Source organism: Tenrec ecaudatus, chromosome 3, assembly GCF_050624435.1.
Source record: "Tenrec ecaudatus isolate mTenEca1 chromosome 3, mTenEca1.hap1, whole genome shotgun sequence".
NCBI classification, from domain to species: Eukaryota; Metazoa; Chordata; class Mammalia; order Afrosoricida; family Tenrecidae; genus Tenrec; species Tenrec ecaudatus.
Genome location: NC_134532.1, coordinates 141,325,434 through 141,340,455, shown reverse-complemented (window position 1 = coordinate 141,340,455; position 15,022 = coordinate 141,325,434). Strand labels below are relative to the sequence as shown.

At 37.7% G+C, this 15,022-nt stretch overlaps 1 pseudogene; it reads left to right on the top strand.

The window, feature by feature from the left end:
- Positions 1–13,645: 13,645 nt before the first annotated feature.
- On the top strand, positions 13,646–14,286 carry LOC142443589 (UPF0711 protein C18orf21 homolog pseudogene; annotated as a pseudogene).
- Positions 14,287–15,022: the final 736 nt, after the last annotated feature.

The following is a 15,022-nucleotide window of genomic DNA, read 5'->3' as shown; positions in this document are numbered from 1 at the left end:
ATGATACCTTCAGGATCAGTGGTGTGAGTGGTGATATTGGGAGGGTAAAGGGTGAGTGGGTTGGAAAGAGGGAACCGATTACAAGGATCTACATGTGACCTCCTCCCTGGGGGATGGACAACAGAAAAGGGGGTGAAGGGAGACGTCGGACAGGGCAAGATATGACAAAATAATAATTTATAAATTATCAAGGGCTCATGAGGGAGGGGGCAGCAGGAAGGAACGGGAAAAAATGAGGACCTGATGACAAGGGTTTAAGTAGAGAGCAAATGTTTTGAGAATGATGAGGGCAATGAATGTACAAATGTGCTTTACACAAGTGATGTAGGTGTGGATTGTGATAAGAGTTGTATGCGCCCCTAATAAAACAATTTTTAAAAAACTAGGCAGAGAAAGAGAAAAAAAAGGAATAAGTGGAAGAAAGTTTGTTTTTTATAATCAATTTTTGGCTCTTCTTACTTTATTTCTTCTTTCCTTCCTTCTTTCTTTCTTGGATTAAGTTTGTTTTAACCTTTTTATTATAACTTAAAACAGACACAAAATGCCACATCAAACAAATGTGAATTATTTCCAAAGAACGTTCCAACCAACTGTAACCCCCACCTAGACCAACCAAAACACTCAATCCTGCCACCCACCCCAGTACCACTCCCCACAACATAACCTGTATCAGCCACTACCTCCTCCCTCCCTGTAGAACCAATCACCATTCCAACTTCTATAGCAGTCTCTGCCCTGTTTCTTCATTACCACAGCATCCAAATACATGTCCTCAAACATGACAGCCCAGTCTGGGGCATCTTTAATATGTCTTGTAAGCCTTTCTTAATCTAAATAGTCTCCTCACACCTCTTTCTTTCCCTTACAGTTTATTGTGGCATAGCCAAGGCCATGTGACCTATAAAGTCTCCCACAGATTTTGCTGATGGTGTACCAAAAATGTTGTTCAACATGTTTCCCTGCCATCTCTGTATCTCCATAAAACTCCAGCTAGATGCAAAGGCTGAGGCCTTTCTAGGTTGTGTGTGTTTTGTTAGGTGCTGCATACTGGCTGGTTCCAGTTCCTGTTGAGAAGCTAACAACCGTAGCTACTCGTTGTCTGGCCCTAGATCCTTTCATTTACTGGAAGTTACACAATGTTACTATTACAGTTTTAGTCTCACTTATCAACTGAAATGATTTCAAAAGAGGACCCTTTGCTCGTTTACTGCTTGCATCCTGATGTGCATTCTAATGTGAATCTTTTGAGGATATTTTGCTAAACTTCAGATGTGTATGTCCAACTGCCTATTTTACCTCTGCTTGGATGTTTGACTGTTGTCTAGACCGTACACATTTATCCAAAATAGGACCCCTTCCACCACTCCCATAGTTACCAAGCCACCATCAGCTCTTTTTTTTTTTTAGTGAGTGAATGAGTTGAGTGAGTGAGAGAGTGAGTGAGTGAGTGAGTGAGTGAGAGAGAGTGAGTGAGAGTGAGTGAGTGAGTGACTGAGTGAGTGAGAGAGTGAATGAGTGAGTGAGTGAGTGCCACCATCAGCTCTTGCCTGGGTTTCTTGATACACAGTTAAGTTCATTTTTGTGAAATTTCTTCCTGTTACCAACCCAGTTCTTGCTCAGCAAGGCTGAAAAACAAAGAGACTGTATAACAGTGAAATGAAAAAACTTTGCTTTGGTTGATCAAGAAAGGAGCAAGCCAGAACTAGAACTGCCAAGACTAACTTTGGATAAATGGGACTTGCAGGTTTATACATGGTAACTTTGCATAAATGGGACTTGGTACAGTTTTATACCAAGGAGTAAATTGAGAAGATTATGAAAATAATGGATTTCCAAGTACGAGTCATAAATATGCATTAGGATGGCTTGTGATTCTTGGTAGGAAATGGCTTCTTATCGGACTTCTCACATCAAATGTTTAAGTTGGTCTGGTGGCATCTTTTTGGTGACTATGTCTTCCTTGACCAAAGTACTTCCATTCTAGGGTGAGTGAAGGTTGTGACTGCCCTTTCTATGCATGTTTGCTGGACAAGATCTGCTCATAACCGACAGGTATTTGCTGTATTGGGAGACTTTCCCAGGAGGCATGGGCTCAAAAGGAACGATTATTAGGAAGAAAGTACTACCTGATTATGGGAAATACATGAGATACATATATTCCAACATCCGTGTCAACATCGCTTCTATCCTAAGGGTAGGATCCTTGGGCAAGCTGTGGAGTTATAGCTATGCAAGGCTAAGCAGGTTGGAGAGGGATTTCTTCTTTTTTTTTAATTAATCAATATTTTTATTGGGGCTCATACAACTCTTATGACAATCCATACATACATCAATTGAGCAAAGCACCCTTATACATTTGTTGCCCTCGTCATTCTTTTTTTTCTTTTTTTACATTTTTTAGGGGCTCATACAACTCTTATCACAGTCCATACATATACATACATCAATTGTATAAAGCACATCTATACATTCCCTGCCCTAATCATTCTCAAAGCATTCACTCTCCACTTAAGCCCTTTGCATCAGGTCCTCTTTTTTTTTTTTTCCCTCCCTCCCCGCTCCCCCCTCCCAATGTGCCCTTGGTAATTTATACATCGTTATTTTGTCCTATCTTGCCCTATCCGGAGTCTCCCTCCCCGCCCTCTTCTCTGCCGTCCCTCTCCCAGTGAGGAGGTCACACGTGGATCCTTGTAATCAGTTCCCCATTTCCAACACACTCACCCTCCACTCTCCCAGCATCACCCCTCATACCCTTGGTCCTGAAGGTATCATCCACCCTGGATTCCCTGTGCCTCCAGCCCCATATGCCCCAGTGTACAACCTCTGCCCTATCCAGCCCTGCAAGGTAGAATTCGGATCATGGTAGTTGTGGGGAGGAAGCATCCAGGACCCGGAGGAAAGCTGTGTTCTTCATTGGTACTACCTCACACCCGGAGAGGGATTTCTTTAAAAGCATTTTGGTTTTTAAAGATTTTTCTTTTCACATCTAATTTAATAAAGTCAAATCTACAAAACAAAGTTCCTATCAGTCTAGTTTTCAATCCTTTCTTCTTCACCCTAATCTTTCTCATTCTTTATATGGATAACCATTTTAAATAAGTTTATAGTTTAACAATATTTTCCTTTAAAAAACATACGCATATATTTTGTTTTCCTTATATGGTAGCATATGAGAATGATAGATAAATGATAGTACATTGTTTGCTCTTTTCTCCACCCTACTTTTCCTAGTAAGTAATAAATCTTGGATATCAAGTATTCAAACTTTTTTTTCACTTTTAAAGACAGTTTCTGAATGTTAGTAATCGCACATTGTTATTGCCAGGTGCTATGGAGTCAGTTCTGACTCATAGCGGCCCTATGTTCAACAGTACAAAACACAGCCTGGTTCTGTGTCACCCTCATGATCATTGCTAGAAAAAAAATTCAAATTAGGGGGGAAAATCATTGCTATCCTTAAGCCAATAACATATACTAAGCATAGATTTAAAAGATCATATTTTCACTTCCAATATCAACTTGCTTCAAATCACATATAAAGCTTTAATATGTACGATAGAATTAACAGCCTTTGTTCTGTGAAGACCCCTCCAAATGTAGAAGTAAGAGTGTATTCCATCATTAAAAACATTTAGAACATATTGTGTTCTTGGCATTACAAGAAGGATCCATGTTGAAGGAGCACATACAGTAAATTTTAGCCCTCTGGAATGATCTTCTCTGTTTCAGAGAGTCCTCATTCTTATGGCTTTCTAAACTAGCATTTGACCAGGTCTGTTGCCTGTTAACCATTTGGATATAGAGTGTTCCAAAGGACTAGAGTCAAGGCTAAGAACTTTTTTTTAATTGCCATAGTCCCAAATTTTTTGGACTGTTGGGTAGTAAGTGATGAAGGTACTTTTGAAAGTCTGCTAACCTCTTAGTAAGCTATCCTGAGATGGCATGCGAGGGCTAGATGTTGGCGTGAATCGTCTGAAGAAGCACACTAAAAGGGAATTTTATTTTCCCATTCTCCCGAATATTTCATATCAACAGTTTACAACTTTTACATTATAATCATTCATAATCTAAAGACAAGAAATGCCCAAATTAAATATGTCTACTTACAAACAGGAAGCTAAAACATCAGTGAGTGACCAAAATATTATCTGTTTGATCAGAAACTTGATTCAGTCCTGCAAGGTCAATGGCTCCCCTCAGAGCTCCTTTAAATATATATATATTCAGAGTTTGTTTATTTCTTCTTACTGATGTAATGTTAAATGCATAGTCACTATTTGTAAAACTCTTATTTAAACATAATTTATTTTTTAAATATATGAAGAGATTTTCCATTTTGGTTATGAAAAGTTGTTTGTGTAGCCTTTATACAATGAATGACAGCATGAAAAACAAAGTAAAATTCACTGAACAAGTACTTCATTTTGTCAATATTATCATGTAAATGAATGTATTCTTTTCAAAGCTATGTCTATCATGCTCTCTTTATTGATGGAATCACTTACTTATGTGCTACAGACAATGCATCGGATACTATAGCACCATCTATGTTTCTTAAAAAAGTAAGTAACTTCTTATACCACTTTAAGGAATTTTTTTAGTTACTAATACTATGAGATATGTCCCATATGGTTTATAAGTAATAGTATCCCTAACCAAAAGCAGATCACTCATCTTCAATCAGAAGTCACTTATGATCTTCAGAAATTTCTGAGCCTTTCCTCCTGTCTGTCTCTTGCTTCCTTGCTGTTCCCGGCTCTAAAGCAAGGTCTGCGGGTGATGATCCACTCAGATCTGGTAAAGTCTTTCTACATGTTTGTGTTATTCTGGCAAAATAAGAGATAAAATAACCGTTATCAATGTTTAATAATTTCTCACTAGCATATGTATATAATACACAACTAGTTATATAAATTAAGAGGTAAATAACCAACATTTTCTATGCTCTTATCCTAAAAGTACTTTTGACATAGGATAATGATCAATTATAAGAATTAGATTAAAATACTTTATTTTTAAAGATCAACACATGAAATAAACAAATAAATTTTTAAAAATCAATACGTTGTGAACATTTTACCTGAAAATTTCCCAGAAATATAAAATATAAGGGTAAGTCAAAAAATATTGCTGCACATTCTAGAACTCTTTACTAAATAAAACTACCAAAATATGAAGTATGTTTTTCATCTACGTCTATCCACTTTTGAAGGTGGCATTTCCATTTATGTAACCTTTCCTTAAAGAATTCTGCACACTTCAATGTGTACATCAAACCTTTCCTGGTCTTTTTCTCACCGATGCCATTTTTAGTGTTCTTAAAACTTCTTGTTAATAAGGCTACGTGATCATCTGTATCATTTGAGAAAATCTATCAAGACTACCTCTTTGGAATCCTAAAAAACATCTGACATTACTGTCTTAAATTTAATTGCATAGCAGATCCCTCAGAATCCACTGTTTTGATTGGATATTGATCTCTGGGTTGTACTGATAAATCTGAGACTCATCCTCAGTTACAAGTCATTCTATAAAATGATCTTTATTAGTGTCCATCTTGCTGAGAAGAATGATGTAAAGATAAGGTCTTTGGACTGGCTAATGTTTGAGCAACATTTTGGCACCCGTCTATCCAAAAGTTTGCTGAGGTCAAGATGTAACTTATAATTAAAAATGTAAGCTCCAGTAGCTGTCACATCGATGCTAGTTCTGTAGTCTTCTTCCACCAGTTTCTGCACATCAGCCACAGTTTCTGCATTCATCAAGATGGACGTCTTTGAGGCATTCCTGCCTGTCCTAAGAAGGTTTGGTCCATCTAAAAACTCTTGTTATGTGAAACAGCAATTAAACATTATTGCATAGCTTCAATGATTTGAGATATACACTTGAGTTTTGCTAAAAATTTGATATTAGTCCTGACTTCAAAACTAGTTTTTCCCCATGGCACAAAAAGTATCTTCCTTTTCTTAAAAGCACCCTAATACAAGTTTATTATTAAAAAATATGTCACAAAGACATGTTTAAACATGCTTGTTTGTAATAAACCTCTGTGTATGACCTGCAACCCTAGTAGCAAAACTTTTTAAGATATCCACTTATGAAAGGTAGAATATCTATGTGTGTGCTAATGCAGATGGATGCATTTTCATAAGTTTCTTAAGCATAATTCACTTTCCTTTTTTTAATCATTTTATTAGGCGCTCATACAACTCTTATCACAATCCATACATATATCAATTGTGTAAAGCACATCTATACATTCATTGCCCTCATCATTCTCAAAACATTTACTCTCCACTTAAGCCCTTGGCATCAGGTCCTCATTTTTGCCCCTCCCTCCCTGCTTCCCCTTCCCTCATGAACCCTTGATAATTTATAAATTATTATTTTGCATAATTCACTTTCACAGTAGATAGCACCTATTACTGTGGATACCACCTATACACTTAAAGGACAAGGTCAGACTAGGGCTAAGCCATGATTCTGATCATTTATAATCCATATAATATGTTTATTTCTTAATTTAAAATGTGTATTACACTAATCTGTTTGTTCACAAATACATAATTTATGATAAATAGTTAAAATATTGATGGAAAAATCAGTTAACCATACTGAAGTTAATAATACTCTCCCATCACATTCGCAAATCATGCATCCATTTTATCTGTTGAATGTACTAGTTTCTTTAACACAGCTCAAAGTATAACCAAATATTCTGAAAGCTACACTATATCTTACTATCCTTGAAAACCACACAGGAGTGAAGATTGTCAGGCCTAAATATTATAGTTAACTTGACAGTTACTCTAGACAAGTGCTAAAATCTGGATGCCAAACACTGGTAGTCACTTAACCTGAATATTTTTCCTGTCTACTAATTATGGAAAACATACCAACTCTACTACCTTTCCAAAACCAGATGACACAAAATTGCTAGCCAACTGATTTTTACTACTGTTTCCAAGACATATAACATTAAGTAGAAATCGTTCTCAGAGTTCCTTCTCGAGATTCTGAAATGTCCTGTAACTAGGGTTTGAAAGCTAGCGTCAAGTACTTATCGAGAACGCATCATGGACTTCATCGATCCTGCCTTGCTTGCCAGAGGTTGACATCTGCTTGTACAGTTGAGTCCTCAGATATGTCAAAGAGCCAAAGGAATACTTACAATTTCACTCTCTGTGATCCTATAGCGCACCCATATATAAGACTAGGGTAAGTACTCTTTTCATAAACAGGGAATCTTTAAATAGAAAGTATGCACAGAAGAAATATGGCTTAGTTTCAGGTTCCTGCCAGACTTTATTTTGAATGAATAGCTGTTCCTCAGATCTCCAGTTGAAATTATCTATATATGTTAAATATTTCCATTTATTTCCTCAGGTTAGTGATACTTTTTTGCAAGATCCTTTGATGTCACAAGAACATTTTTCTCCTTCAAATGCAGTTGCTGCAGATTTTCAGCAAGTATTAGGAAAATATATGGTATGTAACCTCATATTTTAGCACCTAAACATTATAATAAAGCTGACAAGTCAGGAATTAAGAGTTCAGAGCTGTACATATTAATGATATTATCTCTACATAATGATGGGCACAATATCCTTCTTGACTAGTGAAAAGAGCAGGTAGAGGAAGTATGTAGTATGTATGTTATATGCAGTTACCTGCCATCCTATAAGCAACCATTTAAGAAAGAAGGAATAAATGCAAGTATATGCATTTGTTTGTTTATGGTTAAAAATATTTCAACCAAGGGAAGAATAAATGAAAAACATTTTGAATTGTTATTTGTGCAAGGGAAAATCCAATTTCACTATCATCAAGTCAGTCCAAACTCATAGCAACGCTCTATAAGGTTTCCAGAGCTGTAAATGTTCATAGGACTAAACCGTTTCATCCTTCTCTCATGGAGTAACTTGTAGGTTTCAACCACCAACCTTACGGTTAGCGAGTTAACCTGTACCCAGCAGTGGCATCAGGGCTCCTTTATGCAAGGGAAGTAAAGAATAAAGTAAGGTTGAAAGGATGTGGATAGAAGTGGACCTTTCTGAATTTATCTCATCTTTTAAATTCTACTTCCAAATTAAAATATGTTTTTAATTTCTAAAATTCAAAACATAATTGTTTGGGGTTTTTGTTTATAATGAGGTAATAGCTTTAAAAGATAGTGAAAATCATTGCAAGTGATGGAAATGGGAAACAAGGGGAAGAAGTGGGGAATGCAAGAAAAGCTGTCTGAATCGTTGCATGAAACTAAATATGTATGAACACTGAAGGCAGCACTGATCAGCTCTGGGAAAGTCATCTAATTCAGAAAAGAAGCTAAAAATAATTAGTTATCCCCCGAGAAGAATTTGTTTCAAAGGACGACATTGATTCTGCAGCTCAGGGAGAGGGACATATCTGATCAGAGCACACAGGAGCAGATGAAGGGGCAGGAGGAGAGAGTGGAACACAGCCTGGCCCACCAGGCCGTGAGGATGATGTTCCTGAGTAGAGCAGCCAGACCACAGAGAGAACAACATGGCTGGCCCTACTATGAGACATGATGCCCCTCAGTGACTAAGGGCGATACAGGGGACAGCACCGGAGACACAGTGTGGGAATTGCACCTGACCTGATCCCACCACACCGAGGCAAAGCACTGGGGGAGTGCAGCGGAACAGCAAGGGAATGGAGCAGCAAGGTCCCCAGGGAATGCTGAAGGTGGACTTTGGGGCCAGAGCGTGGTGCCCCAACAGAGTGGACTGGAAAACACTCCTAAAGGCCAACAAACGATCCTTGAATTTTAAAAAAAAATTTTAAGTAATTGGTTAACATACATGAAGTTAAAAACTGCAATTCATAAAACATTTCCATGAGCCTCATTGCTAGTAGAAGGGGGCCTAGGTGGCGCTGCAGTGACGCATTGGGCTGCCCATCACAAAGCCAGCAGTTGCCAACCTCAAGCTGCTCCACGGAAACTCTTTGCAGCCTCAGCATCCCGCAGGGACAGTTCTACCCTGTCCGCGAGTCGTTAGGAGTCAGAACGAACTCGATGGCAGTGAGTTCAGTTTTTATCTTTATTGTTAGTAGGCACCCTGGTGGTATAGCAGGGTCAGCCGTTCAAAACCACCAACTACCCCTCAGAGTAAACAAATAGTTGAATACAAAGGTGATTTTCTTTGTAAAACTATTTTGTTTAATAAATGAAGAAGGAGGACTAAAGTGCCACCATTTTCAATCCCCAATAAAATTTCTAAATAAAATAAATCACTGATAAAAAAATTAAATGAAAATGGATAAGGAAATTCCAAGGAATGGATCAGGCTCAAAGTACCTTAGGCTGTTAGGGTCTCGCTGGCTCCCAACATTAGGCCACTAGTTATTCCTAACATCATGAAAAGAGAAACAATCAGTCATTATGTACATCTGGTTGCCACAAAATTAGTAATAATCAGAGCATATTTGAAGCATTGTTGCCCCAAAGACCACGGCTTTAAATCTAACCACCAGTTTGCAGAATCCATTTTTTTAAATATATACCATAGTGAAGCAATCAGCAAAATTCAGAATATAGGAAGCTCTGCAAGACAAATGAACCAATTTCTCTAACAAATAAATCACATAGGAGAAAACCCATTAAGGAAAACCTATAGATGAAAAGGCTAGGACACCTGGTGGCATATGGGTTATATATACGACCCTGCTAAGCACAAGATCCAAAGTTCAAAACCACCAGCTCTCTACGAGAGAAAGATGAAGCTGTCTACTTTCTTAATCAGTTCTACTCTCGGAAACCCACAGGGGCAGGTCTATCCTCTCCAGTAGAGTCACTGAGTTGGAATGACTCAATGGCAGAGGTGGGGTTTTCGTTTGTTTTTCACAATGTAGTACATTGTGTGATCTCTTGCCTGCTCCTTCCAGGAGGGGGGCTGACAGTGACTGCAAGTAAAACCCCTTGACAGCGTCAGTCTTTTCTCCACTTAGGATGACATTGTTTGGTGGTTCAGTTGTCAGTGTTCTGGTTTTCTTTACACTGAATCACAATCCATCATGAAGGCTGCAGGGTTTGATCTTCTTCATCAGCAAGTACTTCAAGTCACTCTTGCTTCCAGCTTTCCCATGCCAACCACCAGTAATGACCAGCGCACCTTGATTGTATGTTTGATCCATTTCAGACTGACGAACTTGGTAGAATTCTTCAATGTCTTCATCACTACCATTAGTGGATAGTGGGTAAATTTAAATAATTTAATTACTATAGAACTGAATTTCCTTGTAAAAAATTGGATATTCTATCGCAATAGAACTTGAAATGTCCTTTTCGATGATGAATGCATCACTGTTTCTCTTGAATTTGTCATTCCTCGCATAGTAAACCAAAGTAGTCAAAATGAAATAAGGATCAATGTCCCAGGCTGAACTATATTGATATTGGCCATTTTTATGAATGCATAAAAAATCTATGAAAAAAGCTACTTCTCTCTGTATACTCTTTTGGAACTTCTGAATTTGGTATTATGTGGATATATTATCACTTGATCTTAGCCAAAAGGCCAAGAAGCAATTGAGCTATTATCTATTTTAATAATTCAGATTTTTTTAAAGTCCCTCTACTCTTGAATGAGTATATTCCTGTATTCCCTTAGTAAAACATAGAAGGTAATTTGAAAAATTTGGATGGGAAAATTTGGGTGTTAGTTGATCTTTATAATGAAAGATGTAAAATGTGCCCTTAAGACGTATATTCTCATTTGTACAATATAGCATAGTATATTACATTTATGGAAAATAAAATCTGTATTATATTTTACTTCCAAATAGATGAAGTTCAATAAAAGTCAAGGAGAAAACAGTATTTCTACACTGAGAGGTCAAGTGAATGATGTAGCAAATATTATGACACAAACTATTGATACAATTTTGGAAAGAGAAGAAATACTGAATAACTCTAATAATAAAACAATTCATCTCCAAAAAACTGTAAGTGATTCTCACCTGTCTTACTATCCAAAATAGTTACTGGATTGCTACCATTAAGATAAGTTTCCAAATATAAAATCTTACTAGGTGTCCAAAGAAATAATTCCATGTGGCCATCCCATATTTTTAGGTATTAAGATGACTCCTATAGTAATGGTAGCAATGTTAATTTCTGGTAAGATGGACATAAAGCAAAAAACAACATAAATTAAAAGCAAGGATATTATATAACTAATAAAAGATCGATTGAATAGGAAGACATAGCCATAATAAATATCTGTGCACCCAGTGAAAGAGCCTCAACATACATAAAGCAAACTCTAACAGAATTGGAGAAATAGGTAATTCCACAATTATTGTGGAATAATTGCTTAAATATACCACTGTGTTCGGTTAGATTCTCCAGAGAAACAAAACTAGTGACATTTGTATGTGCTGTTTATAAAAAGATTTATATCAAGATATGGCTTGCACGGTTGTAGAAATAGATAAAGTCCTGCTCAGTTAAAGTCAGGATTCTTCTGAATCATGGAAGCTGATAAACCGAAAATAGGATGATGAAGCCGAGATAGAATAGGGCACAGGCTGGTGGACCTCTACGAAAGCTCCACTCTGCCTTCAGCAATCCCATTTTGGTTGTTTTGGGAGGGAGTACCCCCTCATATACAGAACACTCCACTCGACAGCACTGTATCAATTATTTTCTACTGTACATGGAATATTCTCCAAAATGGGCCGTATTTTAGGTCAGAAAGCAAGCCTCAATACATTTTAAAACACAGAGATGTGTGGCAGTTACATAATCTGTGAACTTGAGCGAAGGGTTAGAATCTAGCCTGTCAATCAGGTCATAGCCAATAAGGCCTCTGTGTGGGCATGGCCTTCTCTTGAGGTTCTGGGAACTTCTTCCTCCCTGGAGATGGTAGAAACTCTCTCTCTGCTTCCCCTTCCTGTTGACAAGCCATATGAAGCCACGGTGATGGCAGCCAGAGCCCTGGCAATGCTTCCACCACCACTGGATCCACAAGAGTTTTCACCCACTGGCCTGTGATCTTTCTGAAGTTGGCATCATTGCATGTGCTGAGTTAGTCTGAAGAAGAATTTATGGACTAGTATTGGACATATGGCCTAATATCGGAATTATAGACTTGATATGGACTGTGCGGGGACGTTTCCTCAATATACAAATGCTCATTGATGTAAGGGTCTTTCTTACACACATAGGAGTGTCTCCGAATTTCTGTTTTCTCTAGTCAACCTGGACTAAGACACTGGCTAATAGAAGAAAGAAAAGAAGAGATATCTAAAGTCAACGCCTTTTCCCCACATGTCCAACAACTAGGTAAAAAGCAAAAGAATAAACTTACAGTCTCAGGGGAAAAAAGAATAATAAATATTAGAACATAAACAAATGACACAGAAAGAATAGACAAAGCTAGACATTGTTTTTTTGAAAGGAATAATAGTTATAATAAAAATTGCATGTATAAGAAATGAAATGAGTGACATCACAAAAGAACCAACTGAAATATAAAGGACAGTAATAGAATACCATGAAGATCTGTGATCCAAAAATCTGCAAACTTAGAACAAGTGTTGTTACTTTTGAACCCATTAGTAGAACCACTATGTCAATCCATTGCACTAAGACTGTTCTTCTTTTTGCTGCCCCTCTACATTATCAAGGCTGATGTTATTTTCCAGGGACTGATTTCTCCTGATAACATACCCAAAATACATGAGATGAAGTCTCCCCAGCCTCAACTCTAGGGAACACTCTGGCTGTACTTCTTTCAAGACATACCCATTTGTCCTTTTGGCAGTCCATGCTACTTTCAATACTCTTCTCTGGCAACATTCAAAGGCATCAATTCTTCTTCAGTCTTCCTTTTTCAATGTCCAACTTTCCCATGACTATGAGGTAATTGAAAATACCATGGATTGGGCCAGTCTCACCTTAATCCTCAAAGTGACATCATTGCTCTTCGACACTTTAAAGAGATTGTAAGCAGCTAATTTACCAAATGCAATACACAATTTGACTTCTAGACTTCTATTATCAAGAACATTGATTGTGGATCCAAGCAAGACAAAATCCTTGACAATTTCAGTCTTTACTCTATTTATCATGTTGTTATTTATTGGTCCAGTTGTGAGGATTTGAGCTTTGTTTATATTTAACTTGTAATCCAAATTGAAAATGGCCATTCTTAATCATCAGAAAGTGCTTCAAGTCTTTCTTACTTTCAGCAGGTAAGCTTGTGTCATCTATAGGTTCTTAAGAAGCCTTCCTCCAGTCCCGATGCCACATTCTTCATATAATCCAGCTTCTCAGATTATTTGCTCAGCATATAGGTTCTATAAGTATAGTGAAAGAATTCAACTTTGATCCACACCTTTCCTGCTTTTAACCATGCAATCAATAGTCCCTTGTTCTGTTCCCACAACTGCCTCTTAATCCATGTACAAATTCCACATAAGCACAATGTTCTGGAATTCCCATCTTCACAATGTTATCCATAGTTTGTTAGAATACACACAGTTGACACAAAAGAGAGGTGCAAATCAAAACTACAATAACATCACCTCACCCGAGCATTAAAAGCAAAGTTAAACAAACAAAGAAAAACACAGAAAGAAAATATTGATGGGCTTCCGGCGTGTCTTTCTCGCCGACCACGATGAGAGAGAAGCACTACCTCGAGGCCGCGGCGCGGAAACTACAAGCTAGCTGCCCGGGCCAAGCCCGCTACCTCCTATGATAAGAACACTTTTGAAGAAACCTGTCCATACTGTTTCCAGTTGCTGGTGTTGGATAACTCGCGAGTGCGCCTCAAGCCAAAGCCCAAACCGACACCCAAAATACAGAAACTTCTGAATCGAGAAGCAAAAAGTTACACTCTCAGTTTTAAAGAAGCAAAAATTGTGGAAAAGTACAAAGATGCCAAAAGTGTATTGTTGGTTACTTGTAAGACATGCAACAGAACAGTTAAACATCAAGGTAAAAGTAGAAGCTTTCTCTCCTCCCTGAAGAGCAGTCTTGGCACTGCTACGGCTAACCCCGCTCTGAGGACGCCGAAGGGGAAGGCTCTGAGTTCTGTGAGCTGCAATCATGAGCAGTCCAGATCCAAGGACAAAAGCCCTGCCTGGATATTCAGAACACCTACATCTGCACAGTCAACACCCACTTTCTCTTCCTCAAGAAGTACGAGCAAAACAAAGAAACACTTTTCTCAACTAAAAATGTTGCTCAGTCAGCAAGAATCCCAAAAGAGCCCAAAGATGGACTTCAGAAATTTCTTGTCTTCTCTGTAGAGGATTTATTTGAAAATAAGAAATGTCTAATGTAATTTCTGAAATTAAAACTAATCAGAAAAACAAGAACTTTTTGCTTAAAAAAACCCCAAAAAACAAGTATGATGGCATCCATCAATGATTATGGGGAAATACCTTACTGGACCAGCTACCTGAATCCTGCCTAGTGCTGAAGGTGGTTGTATCACAAATCACAGGAAGGAGTCAAGAGATATGTGGACCTTAAAACGATTTCGTGATTATGCCGTTTTCTTTCTCAGGGCTAATTCAGAAAGAGAACCAAGCATCTGTGTCTTTGTGTGCCCACAATCACCTGAATAGCTTAATCTGTAAAATCTCAATGTTGTTGCTATTTTGAGAACAAAATAACTTTTCTGGTGAAGACCTATTTCCAGGTCTGAAAATTACATCAGTGCCAGAAGAGTTACAGCTTCGTTATCTTAAATCTTTTCTGGAACAGATACACCTTTCAAAAACAAGATGAGGTAGGGATGTAGTCAATGTACCTTTTTAAAGGCTCTTTAAATAAATTATTTAGATACACTTTGGATTAAAAAAAGAAAAGAAAATATTGATGAGTGTGTGGAGAGACTGGAACTCTCATACCCTGCTGTTGGGATTGTAAAATGGTGCAACTACTGTGGAAAGCAATCTGGTGCTTCCTTTAAAAGTTGGAGATAGCCACTCAAGTACTCCCTCAATGCAAGAATACTTTCTTCCATTAAATTGGCATTCT